Source organism: Diabrotica virgifera, chromosome 3 (assembly GCF_917563875.1).
Source record: "Diabrotica virgifera virgifera chromosome 3, PGI_DIABVI_V3a".
Classification (NCBI taxonomy): Eukaryota; Metazoa; Arthropoda; class Insecta; order Coleoptera; family Chrysomelidae; genus Diabrotica; species Diabrotica virgifera.
The window spans coordinates 268,417,299-268,439,518 of NC_065445.1; the positions used below are offsets into that span (position 1 = coordinate 268,417,299).

The 22,220-nt window shown below is 33.5% G+C and overlaps 2 non-coding genes across 2 annotated transcripts; one reads left to right on the forward strand and one right to left on the reverse strand.

Moving 5' to 3' along the window:
- Positions 1-20,911: 20,911 nt before the first annotated feature.
- Trnat-agu (transfer RNA threonine (anticodon AGU)) lies at positions 20,912-20,985 on the forward strand. Its single transcript has one exon. It is a non-coding gene; the product is annotated as a tRNA-Thr (tRNA).
- A 298-nt stretch (positions 20,986-21,283) lies between these two features.
- On the reverse strand, positions 21,284-21,355 carry Trnad-guc (transfer RNA aspartic acid (anticodon GUC)). Its single transcript has one exon. It is a non-coding gene; the product is annotated as a tRNA-Asp (tRNA).
- Positions 21,356-22,220: the final 865 nt, after the last annotated feature.

Consider the following 22,220-nt stretch of genomic DNA (forward strand, 5'->3'; position numbering starts at 1 on the left):
GCCACGTACTAGGGGTAAATAGCATTTAGGTATTTTTGTAAATTATTATAATTTAAATCTAGAGTAGTTGATAATTAAATTTTTTACTAATTAAAATAAAAAAAAGGTCGTAGAAAAAGTATAGTATTCTACTCGCATGTAATGGCTATTACTCACTCTGATGAATTACGACACTCGCCTACGGCTCGTGTCGCAAACTTCATCATCGTGAGTAATAGCCATCATTACATGCTCGTTGAATAATATACTAATTTCACGACTATCATAGTGAAATGATTGACAAACAAAATTTAATTTCATGCTAGGCTTTCATTAAGCAGGCTTTAGACCAGAATTCTCCTGCATATACCACATTAATTCTATGAGGGTAAAAATGGAACAATCGGTTGAATAGAACACATCCTTATACATGGCATTTGTCGATTTCGAACGTGCCTTTGACAGCTTATCTCATGCTGCTATATCGAAAATTTTAGAGCTAAAAAACATCCCGAAAAAAAGAATTTTCATTATACTCACTGTACACTAGGGCGTAATGCAGCGTGATACACAATAGAACCAACAGTGACGAATTTAACATACTTACTGGAGCCAGACAAGGATGTATGCTTTCTGCGCTTCCATCTAACATAGCTGTAGACTATGTCCTGTACAAAATAGACTCCGTAACCAGAGGTATACAATGGACGTTAACCAATCTCCTAAGAGGCCTAAAATTCGCCGATGATATCTGCCTCTTAGAACAAAGGTTCCAAGATGAGGCTGACCAATTGGAAACACGTTCTGTGTTTCCTGTTCTACTCTAGGGACGTGAAACCTGGAAAGCGACAAAACCCCTTACAGACAAACTGCAGGTCTTTGTCAGTGGCGTAACAAACGCCGTCGGGGCCCCCCCGCAGAATTTGAAATGGGGCCCCTTTTAATCCGGGAGCAGTCGCGCCGTTAGAAAAAATCCAACTTTTATCATTTTCCGTGATAACTTAATGAACAATTTTGCAACATAACTTTCCACTTGTAAGTGCCTCGAAGAAGATTGTAGTAATGCTTAGGATTTTTTTTTTAATTTTTTTTAATTTCATTTTTTTTTGTGGAATTTATGGCTTTGGTGGGAACCAATTAGTTTTAAAATTGTTAGAAATAGATATTTTTAACATAACAAGCAAACAAAAATATTATAAAATTGAAATTTGTTTTAAATTTGTATTGTTAGATTTTGTTCTACGCGCGACTGCTCCCGCGTTAAACAATTACTAAATACGACTTATTTAACAAAATCTTTTTTATGTTAGCGTTATCATTCACTGTTTATAACAACTTACATTTCTCATCTTTATCGGTATACAGACCCATTCCAAAAAAGTGTGTTTGCGTAGCTTGGAACTTATGGGAAACTTTTTTATTACATATCTATATTACGAAAAAAAGTTATTCTTCATAAAATGCTCTGCATGGTATAAAACCTAAGTTGCAATAATCAGATATTAAATGTTATTGATTTTATACGAGGTACAATATAAAAAATATTAATTTCGCACAGTAGTAGGTACCTAGACCGCCTTTATATTTTACAATATTGAAAAATTTTATTATAAGAAGTTGTCCGCAATTAAAAACTATGTTTAAATATGCAATTATATCATTCCAGTTGAAATATTGTGAACTATAAAGGTACTTAACTCTTAGAGAGAAATTCATATTTTTCGACATACCTCGTATAAAGTTGGTAAAATCTGATATATTACGATTGAATCTTCGTTTTGAGATAATGCAGAGCTTTTTATAAAGAATCTGATGAGAATTTTATAAAGAATTTTTTCGTAAAATTAAAAAATTTATAATAAAATAGTTATTATAATTATTGTAATAAAATGATGTTGGTTATCGGTAAATTGAGAAATATTTGGAAAAATTAATTTTTTATTTACAAGGATGTAATTACATATTAAAATTAAAATCGTATATTGTTAAATATAAAAGTAGGTACTTTATCCTTGAGTTAAATTCCGATTTTTTGACTTACCTCGTATAAAATTGATAAGCTTTGATATCTGATGGTTTATCTGGCTTATTTTGTATCTCAGATTTAAGAGACCATTCAGAGCATTTCATGAAGAATAACTTGTTTCGTAAAATTGATAATAAAAATGTTTCCCATATGGTTCGAAGCCACGCAGACATACTGTATAAGTGCTCAAAAAAATTTATTTTGAATTTTCAAATTGTAATGTCTGATATGGCCGTAACTACCATTGGGGCAACCGGGGCAGTGCCTCGGGGCCCCCGGCGAAGGGGGCCCCGCGATTGTAATCGCGTTATACTGCCTATAGGCAATAAAAACCTACATTATAGCCGAAGAATGTAAGTAACATTATATGTAGTATATTTTTTATGAAAACAGAAAAGATGTTATATTGATGGTAAATATTTAGCTTAAAATAATGTGATTTCAAATTTTTTTGTGTTGGTCAACTAAAATAGCAATATGTAGGCAGGTACAGGAAACTTCAGTCATGGAGTACATTAAAATGCGTTTTCAAGTGGTTAAATATCAATTTTCCCGGACTCCTTCTGCACAGGGTGATTAACCCCAGACCTCCCGGTAGGGGGCCCCCACATCACGTTTTCCCCGGGGCCCCTTAACATCGTACTTATGGCCCTGATTGAATGACATGTTCGAATTCAGTATAATCAAAAAGCAAATAGAAACATTTTTGAACAAAGTAAAATGATGAATTCGCCGATATCTTTTAAAATTATTTAATATAAAACAGTTTTATTGTTTTAAGAATTAATAAACAATTAGAGGCATCTGTGAGTAGAACTTTTCACTTTAAGATAAGATATATAAACTAACAAAAAATGTATTAGAAAAATATAAGCTTCTTTGATTTTTTCCGAAACCGAAACAATGCAAGCTTTTTTACATTGACTCCCCTAAAGCGTAAGTGTTATAATTTCCTTATCTTACCGTTTATCTGTTGAGAGATTGTCCAATGATTACCTACACAAGAAAAGTCGTCAATAATTGTTAAATAAATGCGTACCAAACTGATGCAACTATAACCGTAAAACAACACAAACATAAATAACATTCAATGCAAACATTCAATATGAAATTACTGGCGATAATATTGTATCGAAATACTAAAAGTAGGTAAAGAACAGAGAGAAAGAAAACCCATTTTTAGATTTAAAAATATTGTTCTTAAATTCGGCAAATTGCAATTCTAATATCTTTCAATAGTCACGTACAAAGCATTATATAGGTAGTTTATTGTCGCTGCCATAAAATTTCGGTAGGCCGGAAGGGATTCAGTTTCTAGATATTATGAGATGATTCACTTGGCAAATACCTACGTCTAGTTAGAAACTTTTACGTTTTTAAATTTAAACAGACAACGTAAAAATAATATAACAATAACAGATTTTTACATAATATCAGATGACAAGATGGGGCCCTTAAGCGATTGGGGCCCCCCGCAAGCTTCACGCTGCGGGGCCCTCTGTTACGCCCCTGGTCTTTGTTAACAAATGACTACGAACGCTTTAACTGAATAGGTTGAGGAGTGGGGAACTGTTTGTCTCAATTTCGTCATTCAAAAAGTTATGTATATTTTTCAATTTATGAATTTATGTTAATTATTAATTGAAATTTTTTAATTTATTCATTTTTAATTTCCATAGATTCTAATAAAGATGGCTTAAGGCCATTATTTTGAATATGAAAAAATTGATTCTCTTCCTTAAAAGAATAATTATGATCTAGAAGTTGAAGTACGCACGTAGAATCTGTTTTTCTATTATTGAAAGCCCTTTTGTGTTTTGTTATACGTTTGTTAAATGTTCTGCGAGTTTGACCGATGTAAGTTTTTGGACAGTAAATTTGAATGCACCACTGTGTAACTGCACTTTTTGGCACTTGTTGTTCTTAACATATTTGCTTAAGTTGTTGTTTGTCCAGAAGGCTGATGTTTTTCCTTTGTTTTTTATATGTTTTGCTATATTTGTTGATATCTTGCCTATATATGTAATAGAACAGAAGATACTAGGTTTTATCTCAGGTGGTGGGTAGACTAATTCCAGGAATTACTTATGCAGTTTTTGGTGTAAAATTCTATTTAGGTTCTATTTGGTTTACTGCTATTTGTTATGATATTATAGTAGCAATAAACAACGCGTACAATGAACAAACAATAAACAAAATTTTAAACCAAAAACTGCATAAGAAGGCCCTGAAATTACGAAACAAAATTTTTTCAGTGTTTTCAGTTTTTCAAATAAAAAAAATCTTGAATGACAGATGAGATATCTGCATTAGAGACCTTTAGCTCCAAATCGAAAATTACGTGAAAATAACTGAGTTAAGAAAAATCAGTTTCCTATTAGATACTAAAAAACAAACAACAACATTTACTACAGAAATCCGTTGCATAGAAATAGAAAAGGAGTGTAAAACAGAAAATGATTAGAGAGAGAAGAGAGAGTGATATAGTGGCAGCTTCGTCGGCGCCGCGTGGAGTGCGAAGGGGGGAGGAGGGGCGTCGCAAACAGGCGCCTAGAGTCGCGTCAACTGCCGACGCCACCATCAACGTTGACGATGTGGACGTCCCTAAGCGATGCTGCACTGAGAGAAAAAATAATTATACTCATTTAACAACAAGAAGTAATACGACAAAAATTACCTAGGATGCTGAATTGCTATAGCAGCAATTCTGGAAAGTGTTTTTTTTTTATAAAATTTAGGAAGCGAAATTTACTAGGCAAAAAAATTATTAGACGTGTCCATTATTTCACGGTAAATTATTGTAAAACCTCATAATTCTAAAGAACCGCACCGATTTTGACGAGATTTTGCAAGTAAGCTTAGCTTATCTTTTTCTGCAAAGGTTATATTATGATAAAAATGTGAGGTTTTTGTTTTTTAAGGGGAGAAAACTACCTAATCTTTTTTTACCAAAAACTAAAAACTGCTGATTTATCCATATATAAAGCTGAATGTATATTTCTTCTTTAGCATCATCTACTGTTCCAATCCTGGACATAGGCCTCCCCTAGTGTTTCCCATATTCGCTCTTCTTGAGCTATCTGGTGCCAGTTTCTTTCTGCCTTTTCTTTAATGTCGTCAATGCTTCTTTTTTGCGATCTTCCTATACTGCTTTTATGTGCTAAGATTCATATTTCCTGTATGTGCGCCAATGGTGAATATTAAAATCCTAATTGTATATCAAAAAATGCGCAATAACTATCTCTTTAAGCCCACCAAATTTCATTTACATATATTAACCGATTTTAAAGCAATAAATAAATCATCAGTTTGTAAGAAAAATTTCAACACCTCCTACCTCGGAAACGAAGCAATTGTGGACACACGTTTATAAAGCAAACTGTTATTATTTTTTATGCAGAATTAGTCCTTAAAGTATGCCATACTTATTTAAAAACATCCTGTATTGACGAAAAACATGGCTAGTTGTTAAAGTACCTAAGCTTTTTATTATTCAACATAAGGCAATGAATCAAAAAACAGAATGTTAAAAAACATGAGGCTTTAGTTGGGTTTTAATTTCAGTATTTTATGAATGCTAGAATATTCCACAGAGTCACGCGAACTTTGATAAAAAAAACACAGTTTGATTGTTACACCCGGTATAGGTATACAATGACAATTTACCTGTCTAGCTACAATATTACTATAGCGATATTGTTAAGGATATAGGCTATAACAGGTTGTGCATTAATTCCTTGGAGAAATGTAGAAAGAAATAGAGAGCGCAAGACAAGTATAGGACGTAAAAAGGTATCATAGCTGCGTAAAATTGCCCAATGTACAGTAATCCATATAGTAGGGGAGCAAAGTATGCTAAATGTGCAGTCACTCAAGCGTTATGGGGACACTATAAAATTTTTTCAAAGAAAATGTTATTGGTTTTTTTAAAATAACTCCGTTAAATTTTGAAATATGAGATTTATCCAAAAACCATTACAAAGCTAAGTAAAAGTTCTATAACAATGTATTAAACATAATTTTCTAAATCCTTTACTTTTTTTTAAATACAAGGTGAAAGGGCCCCGGTTACATGTTTCTCGAAGTAAAATTTAGGTTTTAAATGTTTCTATCGCGGTTATTTTTTGTCGTAAAAAAGTATTAAAAAAAGAAAAAGCTTATATAAAGTTAAAACTAAAATTTGGTTCTGTACCATTTTTTAAGTATATCGAGTATTTTTGGAGTTATTATCAAAAGAAAATGAAATTCACGAAAATTTGAAAAATTCTAATTTTTTTTAATCGTATTTTTTTCTAAAAAATATGCATCTAAACCGGTCAAAATTGTTGAAGTTATTATTCATATCAAAATAAATAAAGTTTTAAATGGGTTACTATAAATTTTAATGTTTGTGGAAATGACGTATGTTTCATTTTTCATTCTTCCCTAAAAAATCTGAAAGGGTCCTCTTATTTCCATCATAACTTGCTTAATTTTGATGCTATCGACTTCTTATATAGCTTTTTGATAGTTACCTTTAAGTACTTTATTAAAATGTTTAATATATATTTTTAACAAAGTGCATCGTTTTCCTGTTATTTAAGCTTGAATACTAAGATTTGAGTACTCGCGGAAAAAAATTTACATTCAATTGCATATAACTCACTTTGTATATGTTATAAAGGATTTCTCGAATAAGGAGCTTATTTATTTTTATATTATCTTCGATTTTGGTAATAACAACTTTTTTTAAGAAACTTATGGTTTTTGAGTTATTTATGAAAAACAGCTTTAAAACATGGATTTTTTTCAGGGAAAAATCAAAACTTTTGATTTTAATAACTCAAAAACTATTGATTTATTGAAATAACTTTACATAACAAATTTTACTTATAATTTGTCCCTCTATCGATTAGTGATATTATTTTTAATAAAATAATTTCCACCCCCGAGAAGGGGTGGCATCCCCCCCCCAGGGTAAAAGCGCAAGTTGGCACCATGTCACCTTTGTTTCTTGAGGTATCCTCTACATACTTACCAATTTTCATGAAAATCGATGGAGGTTCAACGAAATCGGAGGTGAAAACCTTCATTGACTCCACTATATTACTAAGCTGTTATTTTTAAGAAATAATATTGAGCGCCATGCAAGTGGTAGGCGGCCGTAAATTTGAGTGCAAGTAAGATACACACTGGACTGCCGGAATGGCATCTCTCTTGCACTCAGCATTTACGGCCGGCTACCACGTGCATGGCGCTCAATAATATTACTTAAAAATAACAGCGTAGTAATAAAATAATGACAAAAATTTCTTCGGGATCTTGTAGGGCGGGCATTAAACTTTGATTTAGTCACTTTCTGACTTTCATAATAATAATTTTAAACGAATTATTAAGCCTTGAAAATCGCCATTTTTCGTTTTTTTTTTTTCAATTTTAAATTGCTTATAACTCGAAAACGATCAACTTTAGAGAAAAATTATGAGACTTTTTTATCCAGAATGGTCCAAAAAACCTACAAAAAAATTGTCCGGGCCAAAAATATTGATTTTTGCAATTTGATTAAAGAAAAATTAAAAAAAAAATTGGCCCACTTTTCACGTGGGCGACTTCTTGAACCTTATTCTGGGATGTCTCACGAATGTAATTATGCAAAAAAAATCTCATGGGAATATTTTTCCAACGAACCCGCCGTTTTCGCCTTGCCTATAATAATTATTAGTATCTCATTTTAAATGTCTGTAAATAAACATCTGTCTGGAATATTCCACTTCAGCTTGCACAAACAATTTTTCTCAGTGTTGAACGTTTAAAGCGATACTCATTCCTAACAAAAAGTGCCAACTCCAACTCCCAGCGTTCAACGTTCAACGTTGACTCAACAATTCAACGATCCGAGATCCGATCTAGTGAGAAGAAGGAAAACACATTGCTCTTGTTCTCTGTTTTATTTTCATTGGATATCATCACGGACGCCCCGATACGGAATTGCTCTTCCAGCCTGGATCTTTAGGGATCCGTTGCCAATTTTATTTCTATTATTTATTTGTATAATCTGAGATAACTGCGTCTCTAATTGCCAATATAGTTTAAAACAGCAAAGGTACGAGCTTTCGAATTTTAAGAATCAGTTAAACAACAACAGTTGAACAGTGTTTCGGTTGTAATAAATATGTTTGATGTTAATGCCTTCTGCTCCCAATTAATTAAAACTCTTATTTCTATTCAAATACATATATTTTCGGTTTACCATGTCGATGACCAAATCATAATAACTTGTTTGTAATCGCGACCTATCCTAAACGTGTTTACTTGCTAACTACAACAATAATCATAATATCTTTCTCGACCGAGTTAATGTTTATATACACCTTTAAATAATAACAAACATGACAATCCAATGTTACTCGCGGTTATTGAATCCAAGAACAGATACTACATCGATTAATTACTTTGAATGAGTTTTAAACATATGTTATACAGAATGTCCTATTTTATAATACAACAACAATTAACGTTGCTCAAAATTTCTCTTACTGCCACAAAAATCATTAGTTTCTACATATTTGTTTGGGATCTTCGTCCATTGTCAAAAGTTGGAGAATAAAAGAAAGGATATCAAATACTTCCCCTCCCACTGGTGTTCGATAAGCCAAGGGCCGACATAACAATATGAATAAAGAAAACAAATCAATGACAAAAAAAAACAAATTTGATTTCGAAGCCTCGAAATCTTACCTCGAAGCCATAAAAGATCTTCGAACCATGGAAATCCTATACAGGGAAAAATTATTTGCATCGAATAGGACTAATGAAACAGGACCTTCTTCTCTTCTTTATCTTGTGAACATGACTGTCTGTTTTTCAATATGTTTCCAGTAAGTTGTCGTTCAAGACTCAAGAGAAAAATGGCAAACTAACATCTAACAGAGAGGAAATGCTAGAGATAGTGGAAGACTTCTATAAAACACTATATAAAAATAAGCTTGACTTAAACCTGATAAAACATACAGAACAAAAAATTATGAATCAAGGTTCAGAGACTATTCTCGATATATCAACGGCTGAAATCTATCATGCTTTAAAAAATAATGAAAAATAACAAAGCACCAGGAGAGGACGGAGTAATGGCAGACGCACTAAAAATCGGAGGCTCTGTTCTTATCAGGGCAATCAAACACCTCTTCAATTATGCTTAGAAAATAAAGCAATACCAGCTGAATGGAATAATTCTATAACGCTCCTCATACATAAGAAAGAAGAACAAACAGACCTCGAAATCTATATGCCAATTAGTCTTCTAAACCACCTGTATACATTGTTCGCTCGAATAATCACTTTTGATGATTAATGACCATCTAACTTGTCTAAAGGTCCTAATCGAAAAAACTGTGGAGTACAACCGGCCGCTAGTTCTAGTATTTGTTGACTACAAAAAATCCTTTGACACTATCGAGATGGTATCCATCTTAAGAGCTTTGAGAGATTGTAGAATCGACTACCGATATTCCAACATTATTCAACATATATATGAAAATGCCACAACAGCACTAAACCTACATACCCAAACTCAAAAAATAAAATTATAAAGGGGAGTTAGACAAGGAGACAACATGTCGCCAAAACTATTCAATGCCGTAATGCAGCATGCATTCCAGATGTTATAATGGGAAAACACCTACGATTTGCAGATGACATAGTTCTAATAACCGACAACTTAAAGGAGCCCACGAAATGCTGCAAGAACTACAACGAGTTTCTCAAAAAGTAGGGTTGGAAATAAACTTTGGGAAAATTAAAATGATGACCAATTTAGTACCTAGCGGACTATTGAAACTTGAAAACTGCCATATCGAAACAGTTGACAAATACATCTATCTGGGCCACGAAATACAAATAAGTCGAGACAACCAAACATGTGAATTATTAAGAAGAATAGTTTTAGGATGGGTAGCGTATGACAAACTATAAGATACGTGTTCAAGGAAAACATTCCAATAAAGTTAAAAAGAAAAGCATTTAATCAGTGCGTACTTCCGGAACTTACTTAAGGAGCTGAAACACTGACATTAACTAAAGCATCAATACGAAAATCAGTGGCGGCTAGTCTTAAGGGGCCACAGAGCCATGGCACTGGCTCTCAAAAATATACTTATCGGAAAACATATTGATGGATAAAAATACTTTTATTTTTACTATGCTTTTTTAATATTAATGCAGTATCTACATACTATATTTATCATTATGTAATTTAATCTCCACGAAAATACAAATAATTTCTGTGACTTGCCCTACCCGAGCACCATTCCATATGGCTCGAGATTTGTCTTCAAAAGCATAGGAAAAGGTTGACGTGGCCGTGGCCAGCTTGTAACGGACGCTGGGGCTTATGAGAATCAGAGCCAGGCAAACTTTGGCTCGAGTGTCTTTTAGAATGTGGCTTTGCTAGTGTATTAGAATGGTTTTCGCTTATCTATAACTTTCTAACGTTGATTTGAAATTTCAATCATCACTCACCACTCTTCAAATTTTAAGGGCCGTTTAAGGATGTTTAATAGAAATATATATTCAAAAAATAGCTGGGTTTGTGTATGTGATCAAAAAAATGCATTTTCTGTTTCGTGTGTGTTTTGTTTGGGAGCGATTCTACATGGGCAATACGTGGTATTAAATTTAATGCATATTTACGAAAAAATAAATATATGCCTTGCCTTATTTTCATAATTCTTTATCCAAGCGGTCACCTAACTATACATAAATTTCAATTTTAAAGATACCTACTGTGCCAGAAAAACGAAAAAAAAATCCTTTTTCATCCAGTACCCGGTAAATTTACCTATTAAGTTGTGTTAAGGGTTACCTATGGTAAATTTCTCTATTTGTGCACCGCCTCTTTTAGTAGTGACGAGCCGCCACTGACGAAAATTACAAGTAGCACAACGAAAAATGGAGATCCATGCTTGGCCTAACTTTGAGAAACAGAATACGAAATGATGAGTTACGGCGAAGAACTGGAGTGAAAGACATCATAAAACGCATTACGAAGTTGAAGTGGAAATGGACAAAGAAGATTTTGGAGTGGAGGCCAAGGGCAGACAAGCGATGTCGTGGAAGACCACCTACCAGATGGACCAACGACATTAAAAGAATAGCGACAAACTGGATTGCAGCTGGGCAGGACAGAGAAGGGCGGAGACATCTTGAGGACGCCTATGTCCGACAGTGGACAAATTTGGCTGTGTGATGATGATGAAGTTGTCGTTCCATCGTTTTCATGGTATTCCCACTTATTGTCTTCCTATTGGGTTTGTTTACTAGTGAAGGTGAAAGGTGAAAAACTATGTAATGTAATGTTAATTTATACGTTTATAACGATCATTTCCACCTGCACTACTTTTATCTCTTTTTATTTCGCAATGTACCTATTATGTTTTCCATTTTTTTGTGCTATTTTGCTGGTTATTAGCGCGGTCATCACTGTATATGTAAATAATATTAAACTTGAGCAAGCTGATCAAATTGTTTACCAATATTCAAAAATATTTTTTCGGCGTCAAAAGTGAAATATATTTTTTTTTATATCGGAGTGAAAATGTGGGTTCCCACAGAGATAATTCGATGCACTCACAATTGGCATCGAACAATAAGATAATTGCTAATTGCACTTCCTCTTTTATTTCATCGACAAACCACAGATTACCCAAAATTATCTCTGGCGTTTTCTAATGTGCTAAACTACCATCAGCATTCGTGTCAAAATTAAGCATGGTCTTTTCCCAAAAAAAAAGTTCTAGGAAACAATATCGCGTGACTTCTTTTAAAACCATTTTTCAAATAATAAATAAGAGAAGATTTTCAGGAGCGTCACCATCGAGTCTAATACTTTAAAATATTTGATAAATGTCATGCCAAAGTATATTTGCATCACCAATTAGTAGTTAGTCTTTAAAAAAATATTAAAAATCATGTACAGTCCGTCTAATATACTTACCGTTGCACGTCATTATCTACGTCAGAGATCGTTGACATTGTTGCCCAATTAAAACAATTTCTTGAATTCATTTTAAATCAAATATATCACATCATTTTTGCGAAGTGGATTATACAATAAAGCAAATTAATATTCAATGTAAATAAATAAAAACATTAGAAATAGATAACAAGAATTAAGTTATAATCTTACGTTAAACTAAATAATAAAAACAACATATATAATACAACAAATATTTATAGTAAAAATAAAAACAAATCTGAAGAAGTGTCATCACCGCAACTACTGTCAAATAAATGTTACCAATTTATGCCAAAATAGCACCTTCGTTCGATTACAGTTACATTGTGTTCCGAACAAATGTGCTTCATAAAAACGCTTTATAATCCATTTCTACAAATTAAATGAAACATATTATTGTGTATTTTTTTCAGTCTTGAAATCTTGAAATATTATTTCTACGCGTATAAAATAAAATATGTCTAGTGGCTGTAATTCCAGTGTATTCGGCAAAATTATTCTAAAAAAGAACACACCTACCGCCTAAATATTTCGTGTTGGTATCATGTGACGTCACGAGCTATGACGCGAATGACGTGCAACGGTAAGTATATTAGACGGAGTATATAAAAGATATATTTATATTAAAAAGACTCTTTCAAACTGCATCACACAACGTTTTAGAAATGACAAATCCATCATCAGGGCTGCTTACTAGGTATAGTTCTGCAATCAAACTAAGAGAGTCATTCATATTCAGCTCAGCGGGGTACTATTGTTGGAAATGTGTACTTAATTAAACAAGGGATCATGACATAAAACAGGTACAGTCGGAAAAATTAAAGAATACCCATGAACGAACATATAAAACACGCTGTATTTTCCTGTCACCGTGTCACAAAGAAAATTGTCCAGTGCAAGTACATGTAACAATAATTATTACATGTACTTGCACTGGCCAATTTTTTAGGTTACACGGTGACAGTGAAATACAGCGTGTTTTATATGTTCGTTCATGGGTATTCTTTCATTTTTCCTACTGTAGATCCCTTGTTGATACACTTCCACTTGTGTGTCTGCACTTTAAAGTTATTAACTGAATAGGTTAAGAATTGGGCAGCTGTTGGTCTTAAGTGGGTCATTTAGAATTATATCAACTGGTATAACTACCAACTGGTTTAGAAAAAATGTTTGGTGCGGAAGATATTTAAACTACAATACCAACGCACCGATAAGTCATAAAAGAAGTTTTATGTTTAGTCTAACGGGTATAGAACAATTAAGCTATCTAGCCCACAATTCCATTCCGAAAATCTGAGAAAAGTTAAAGGTATTTTAGAAAAAAATAATTATCCGCCAGAATTTTACAATCCTCTAATCAAAAAAAGAATATATATCATCAACAACCAATCAAATTCCAATACCACTCCAAATCAAATCCAAACTGCACCCAACAATATCAATAGTAATATCATCAACCCAAATAAACGCTACATATCTCTTCTAAATATTAGTGGATTTTCCGAACAAATGTCGGGAATGTTTGCAAAATATGATATCAATGTTGGACACAAAGCGTCTAAAACATCGGTGAAATATTTTTCAAAATTTAAACTCATTGTTACTAAGGACCATCAGTCAGATGTTGTTTATAAAAAAAATTGTAAAGACTGCAATTCGACATACATTGGGCAAACACATCAATATATACATAGAAGGGTTGTTGCACACAAACATATTGTACAAACCAACAAAGTAAACACTATAACATTAGCCAAACATTCCATAGAAAATAACCATGTTTTTAATTTTGAAAATGTACAGATTTTAGAAAAAGAACAAAACTATAACAAAAGACGTATATTGGAGATGATTCATATAAAGAAAGATCAACGTTGTATAAACAACAAAACTGACATCAAAGAGCTCTCCAGTATATATCATAATTTAATCAATTGATTTTATTTTTATAAATGTACCATTGACAAAAATTTTAAATGCGGTCCTTAACGGATGGCAATTTAAATTCTGCCATATGTTTTCAAGAGTCAAGCTCGCATTCCACAACAAAACGCCAAGCCAAAAGTGAATTGTAAATTTTAGTGCTCTATTTATGTAATGTTTATTATTAATTAAAGTGCTTATTGAAAATGGCAACTAGCCGAAACGTTTAAGTCATAACAAAGTGTTTTACTTAAAAGACCGAAAAACCCAGGAATTAAAAAGTTTCTATTAAAAAATTCACGGTCAGGAAATAACAAAACTATAGAATTATATCTGTATTTTTTAATTTATTAATTTTCATAGATTCTAATAAATTAAGGATTTTATTTTGAATATGAAGAATTTTAAACTGTTCATTAAAAGGTGAAGTGCGTACGCAGAATCTGTTTTTCTATTATTGAGAGCAATTTTATGTTCTGCTGTACATTTGTTAAAGGTTCTGCCAGTTTGAATAAGTTTTTGGGCAGTCACCAAATGTCAGTTTGTATACACCACCTTAAGTGGTTGTTTGTTCTTAAAGCTGTTTTTTTCCTTTTTGAAGATATTCTTCTTTAGCGGCGAATCGATTGAGGGTAAAATTGTACATTTACCGCGCGCCTGCGCACACTGACAATATGTAGTTCTGACAGTATGTAGTTCATTGCTAATCTTTCAAGATAGGTATGTATGTATCTGTAACCGTGCAAATAAGTCATTAAAAGAATATATTAGTGGTAAATAATACATTTCCTAAAACCACTGGTTTTAGGAAATGTATTATTTATTATAATTCTTGTGTTTTTGGATTAATAAAATATTATGTAAGCATAACATTTTTACACTATATGTCGCCGTATTGTGTATTTATATCGGAAACTTACATGTTTATTTCTACTGCCTCGATGGAGTAGTTAGAAATGCGTTAGCACTCAGATTGGAAGGTTGCGGGTTCAATTCCCGGGGGATCCATATATTTTTTTTATTTTTGGTTGTTTTAATAAAAATTTTTTGAAAGTGGTAGATAAGAAAGTTAGTTTGATTTTTAAATAAAATACAAATAACCTTTTAAGTATATTTACTTCGTTTAAATTACCTATTATATAATAGAAGAATATCTTCTTACGTCGTACATAGTACACACACATTCTTTTTTATGTGTTTGACTATTTGGGATAGGACGGGATGATGAATTGTGTATAGGTGATCATTTATGTTGATATATTGATTTGGACTTTATTATCATTTTCAATCTTACATCTTTGCTTGCTTGAAGACAGTCATGATATTTGATGAGTCATAATATATTCGACATCTAGTTTGTAAAAAGTTAAGCGTCTTTTACTACGTATTCTTTCCATTTTCGATTTATATTTACGATCCCTTTAAACGTCTAGTTCCTTTTTCGGCACCACTGAGCGCTATAATGACAAAGTAACCGCAATTTTTCGATAATTTAACACTCAATACTACAATTCGTTGCGTTAAAATAACAGAACGGCAATTCAGTTTTTAATAAACCTCCGATATATCGCCACCGACAATTTTTTTAACGGTAGCCATATGTTGCCGGTTATAGCGAAGGGTTCATTATTATAAATAAACCGCAGAAAAGTATCGATTGATAATGATACGGTTTGATGTTTTGAGCCTACTTATGGCTTGTTGACGAAACAAGGCAACATTTGCCTTAGAAATTGCGGTTTCCTCTTCATTTAATGTTTTAATTGAGGTGGAATCATAAGCAAAATAAAGAATAAAAGGGGTACAACAATAATCAATCCAGTTAGTAGGTTGTCTTTAATATTAAAAAAGCTAGCACAGATTATCAGTAGTAATTGCACAAGAGCTCTAAAATTATTGAATTTTTCCCGAGTGTCACTTTGGCAGTTTTAATTTCACGAGCCGAAGGCGAGTGAAATTATGTCAAAGTGTCACGAGGGCAAAAATTCTATATTAATTTTAGAGTTCGAGTGCAATTTGTTGCGATTATTTCATGAATAAAACTGTTCAAAACCAATATTTTATTGTAATTTATATATGTAAGTACCAATTAGTGAAATTAAACACACAGTTGTTATAAATATGTATTTGACGGTTGAAAATCATCACTTTTATGATTTTTAAAACATTTGTCATTAATGTCACTGAATGTATTTTTTCGTAGCAACGAAGGGCATCTGACGTAATATGCTTAACGACGGGAGATTATCAAAAATTATCACCTTAATTTGCATGTCTGTAGCTTTCTATTGGTCAGAAACTCCTATGAATGAAATAATCAATAAAATAGATAAAAAGGTAAATACCCCTGGTCTTCTTCTTTAAATGCCGTTTAAAATTTTAAAACAACTGATGGGAACGTCGCGTCTAGTGTTGCCCAAATGCAAGACCAAGACGAGACTTAAAGAGTCTTGGTCTTGGTCTTGCGCCAGTACACCTGGTCTTGGTCTTGGTCTTGGTATTGCGCTCCAGGTCTTGGTCTTGGTCTTGGTCTTGCAGCAAGAGTCTTGCAAGTCTCGCAGTTGCCTATTAGCCTATTACATATCTTTGAACAACGTGACAGAGATGTACATTTTAAGCTAGAATTTCATAGCCATAGTAAATATCAGCCAAATTAATAAATATCTAGACCAGCGGTTCTCAATTTGGGGTGCATGTACCACTGGTGGTACATATCATTATTTGCGGTGGTACACAAAACGCAAACACAGCTAAAATCAGCACCACAATTATTATACTTAATTAGATTACCTAGCTAGATACCTATTTCAGTTAGTTGGTAACCAAAATAAAAAGTATTTTGTGGTTCATGACTCAAAAAGATTGAGAATTACTGATCTAGACAACTACTGATACCGGGTGGAGTTTGAACTCATGATCTAAGTAATCCGTGTCTATGTTCTAACTAACTAAAGTTTATTAGAAACTTATATATTTTATTATATTAATACAGGGTAGAAAAGCCATATCCATGATGAACGGCATTCTGTGTGACCAGACAATATCTAAAGCGAACAAACAGCTCATATACAATAGCATACTTAAAAGTATAATCACATATGGCAGTGACGTTTGGCCACTGAAACAAAGAACGGAGAAAATGCTACTAGTAAGAGAAATAGACTTCTGGAGAAGAGCAGCAGGCAAATCAAGAAGATATCGGATACCAAATGAGAGAATACGAGAAATGATGGGAGTCACACTTACAATAATTGATGACATAAAAACAAAACAACTAGTATGACAGATGACAGGATCCCTAAGCAGATTTTTGCATGGACACCACAAGGGAGAAGAAAAAGAGGAAGGCCGAGAAGAAGCTGGAGGGAGGTAATTGAAAAAGAACTAGAGGAAAGAGAAATCCCTCCAGGTCTATGGTTAAACAGAGAAGAATGGCGGTTAGGAGTCGGAAGGCGTCGAAGAACGCTGTAAACCGATAGTAATAGTAGTAGTAGTGTATTTTATTATCCAATATAAGCGAATGTAATGTCCAATATAAGCGAAAATATGAGGTTATCGTTGGAATATCAGTATTTTTTAAATGCTAGAATATTCCACAGAGTGATGCTAGCTCTGTGAAAAACACACTTTTATTGGTACACCCGGTCTACAGTGACAATAATAATTGACCTGTCTAGCAACAATATTACACAGCGGTATTTATAAAAATAAGACAACATATTAAAAAATCACTTAAATCGAACAACGGGCTTAGGAAATTCAAGACAATGACCTGTTTTTAAGGTGGTGAGTAAATTTTGGTATTTCGGTATTTTATTTACACTGTTCCTTTGTCTCGTAATCATACTTTTAAATAATAGACGCGCTATTTCCGCAAATTTTCTGTAACCCAGTGATCTCATAGCATAGGTCATAGCACATTCATAAAAAACAATACATAATAGTCTTACTATTCTATATACCGATAAGATTAAATTTATTAGGTATATTTTTTATCAGCAAGGTGACATATTTTTAAAAAGTTTGGATACGATATTTGATATTATTATCGGCGTCGCAAAGCAAGAATGTTATGTTATGATTAGAAGGTGACTATTTTCATAATAGGTTTGGATCCCGCGTATGAAAAAAAAGTTGATTAATAGCAAGCTGAAAATTTGTTAAGAGCTTAAGGGTGTCAAGTCGGACAAACTTTGATATAAGGGAACACTGGAACAGGGGAAGTTTTAATTGTGGAACAGGTTAAAAATTTGGAACGGTCAGACCACGAAAACGTCACATGTATTTTGTCCGACAGAACTTCCAATTGATTTGTTACCCTTTCATTAAACTCATGCAAAAATGAGACTGCTATTTATCACCTGTCATAATTCCTGTCATTTGACATGTTCTACGTGTTCCACTCATTATCATGCCCGTTTGGTGATAAATAGCAGCCTGATTTTTGTATGACAGTTTAATGAAAGGGTAACAAATCAATTGGAAGTTCTGTCGGACAAAATATATGTGACGTTTTCGTGGTCTGACCGTTCCAAACTTTTAAACTGTTCCACAATTAAAACTTTCTCTGTTCCAGTGTTCCCATATATCAAAGTTTGTCTGACTAAACACCCTTAAGCTATTAACAAATTTTCAGCTTGCTATTAATCAACTTTTTTTTCATACGCGGGATCCAGACCTATAATCCGGACAACTAATTTCAGAGAAGTCGTCTGATAAAGGAAAGTACAAAATATTTTATTTTTACATTGTAATAATGACCTGAGTACGTGTCAAATTTGTCAAGTGTTATTTAAATGGATATTTTGACTCGCTATGTATGTGTATGGTATTGTTCGTAGTGAACAAAGTCCAATTTTCAAAATTTTTGTTACAAATTTTTTTTGTTTGTCATAAAGTACGTAAGAATATAGCCGAACTAATATACATACTGCCTAAAACGACCCTCAGATCTAACTGCAAGACGCAAGAGTCTCGCAGGCTAAGTCTTGTTCTTGCTCAAGTCTTGCACGGTAAGTCTTGGTCTTGGTCTTGCTAAAATTAGGCAGTCTTGGTCTTGGTCTTGCCAAAACGCAAGAACAAGACCAAGACTGCAAGACCAAGACCGATTTTGGGCAACACTAGTCGCGTCGTCTACATTTCTGGCCCAGATAATACAAATTGAGTAGCAATAATTATTACCTCCAAACTGGACGACTGTGTCATTGGATATGATACTGTAGATTGTAGATGACAGAATAATATTCATTAAATCATTCAAATGCGAATATCAACCAATAATTTACATCTTATACAGATAAGCTTTTACAACAGCTGCATATAGGCTGAAGACATTAATAGGTTCTATGGTCATCTAGAACTCTATTCTCAATCATAACCTAGTCACAATCCCAGGAGTCTTTATCGCCAAAGTAGTCATCTAATGCAAACATTGAAGGAGTTTCGGGTAACAATGGACTGTGACAGAGACATGTTAGGGGTAACAGTCTTTTGGAAGTCTGTGAAGACTGCAATTGCAAACACGTTTAATCAGCAACACTCACGTAGCCCAGGTGGACTAAAAATAAATCGAATAGATTAGATCCTAAAAATATTAATATGGAAATCCTCAGCTATCAACTGTACTGTAGAAGATATACCGAGCGCAGATTGTGGAATTGTTATCAACTCCTACTTAGTACCTATTGATCTGACTTCGTTTTAAAACGCGTAAAAGAAGACCCCTATGATCATATGCTCCTAAAAGTCGAAAGGATGGGTCGATGTATAGTAACTGTGGCTGGTAGAAAAATCTCCAATTTAAGATTTTCTGACAACACTGCACTTGCAGCGTCAAATGAATAATAAATGCTAGAACTCCTGTGAAACGTTGAATTGGACGGACAGCATTGTGACACCTTATTATGAATTAATAAAGAGAAAACGAAAATAATAGTGATTGACAGATTAACACTATTCAGCTGAGTATCTAACCACTTGCAGGAACACTAGATAGCTTTAACTACCTCGGATCTAGAATAACTAACTATGGCAACTACTTACGAAGCAGAAGTTTGTAGACTCATTGATATGGCAAAAATGCGATCGCCTAACTAAAAGATAGATATATTAGTCAAAAGATAAAGATAATATTATTGAATACACTTGTAATCTTAATATTACTATGCGGGGAAGAAACTTGGACTCTTTGAGCACAAGAACGCCAAAAATTTATGCCTTTGAGATGTGGTGTTGGAGAAAAATGTTGCACATACCTACCTTGACAGCTGATCGGACAAACTTTCCATTTTTAACCAACTTGATAATAAAAAGGCTTTTGCACAGTGCACAAACTGTCTGCTGCAACTAATTCTACAGTTGTTAAACAACTGTTGTTTGGTCACGGGGTTCGTGTAGGTCAGTGGCGGATCCAGGGGAGGGCGATGGGGGCGATGGGGGCCACCCTTCTCAAACCAAGTTATATATAAAGATTATAAAAACATTAATTTATTCATTTATTTTTCATAGAAATTTAGCCAATCGGCCCCCCTCTTGACGATGCTGAATCCTGCTGGATCCGCCACTGGTGTAGATAACGGTAATTTAGAGCTTTTCCTTCTCTCTTCTTCACTAATTTCTCTCCATCGTGTTTTCTTCATTTTAACCTCATCTGCCAGTCTTCTCAAGTCCTCTGCCACTCGGTCCTTCAATCTTCTCCTCGGTTTTCTTCTACCATTCACCTCTCTGTCCCTTCAACTTCTTAAAGTAGCATTCTTCGTTTTTTCTTATTTATTATTATTTTACTTTTTTTACTTACTTACTGTTTTCTTATTTTAAGTACATATTTATTCTTCAGTTTTATAAATCCGTTCTAGCAATGCTTTAATTATTTCACCTATTTTTTTATAATTCGTGTAATCCTGGGACAGATAATAATATGTAGTCCTATTCCTATAAAATGTAAAGAAAATTAAGATTCGTGTATATAACGTGATAAAATTGGTGTAGTCAACGGCGCCGTGGCTTAGTTGGTTAAAGCGCCTGTCTAGTAAACAGGAGATCACGAGTTCGAATCTCGTCGGGGCCTCAACCTTTTTTTATTTTTATTAGAACATCATTACAAACAAAGCAGTCTTTAGCAAATATAATATTATCTTTATGTCTATGTTATATTCTTGTGTGTTATTATTGCAGCTTATGTTCAAGATGAACCATGTTAAAAATTAAAAAAAAAACAGGTAAAAACTAAAGAATTGCAATTATTTAAAAAATTGTTTTTAAATTGGAATTCCTATTCCTAATAACTATAGATATATTAAATAATTAATTATTACAGTTTACGTCAGACCCATAAGAAAAACGAGAAAAATAAAACCAAAATAGTCCTCCCCGGCGGGGAATCGAACCCCGGTCTCCCGCGTGACAGGCGGGGATACTGACCACTATACTACCGAGGACTTACTTCAAATTTATAATACACTATATTTCAACGAAATTAGAGTTTCTAACTAATAGAGGTACAATTATTATGAGATATGAAAAAATAAATAGTAGAGTTAATGGATTTTAACAAGAGATATGAGCTTGCAAATAAGACGAAAAATTTGTACTGCATCGGTATGACTCATTCATAGCTCTTGTCAAAATGCATTAGGTACATAAGCAGCAGCAGTCCTTCGATAGCCGTCGTCTCATAGGATTGAAGTTTAGGAATTTTAGGATTTAGTATGAGAGATTTAGTGTTCAAAATCGAGTAGAGCTAATTAAACTTAGAGATGTAGCTGCAATATTTAGAAAAGCTTATTGGGCTACAGAAAATGCGTTCCGACACGAGTGGACAGAAAGAGTCTGCTGCGAGTGGTAAGCGCCTACAGGACTGTGTCTTTGCGGCAGCGTTGTTCGCCATCGCTGAATGTGCTCCGCTGACAATTTTGGTAGTGGAAAGAAAAGAGCTGCATGAGAGAAGAGATCTAGAGCTTACCTACTATGGTCGAGGGAAGACGAAGACAGGAAAGGTTAAAAGTCAATTGAAAGAGGAATGGAACACTAGGGAGGATCACAGTGGACAAAGATGCTCATGGGCGTCCGCAGGATCAAAACTGGGGGGGGGGGCGATTTTAGAAATAAAAAAATTGGTTAGATAAGCAATAATAAAAAATATAGACGTAAATTGATAGTGTTCACTGAGAGGGAAGAGGGGTTTCCCTCAGAAAAGTTTTGAAAATAACGTTTTTGAAGCCAAAATTATAACTCAACGCCTTCATACAAAAATAAAGCAAACTAAATATAATTTAAATATTTAAAAACTTTTTAATGCTTTTT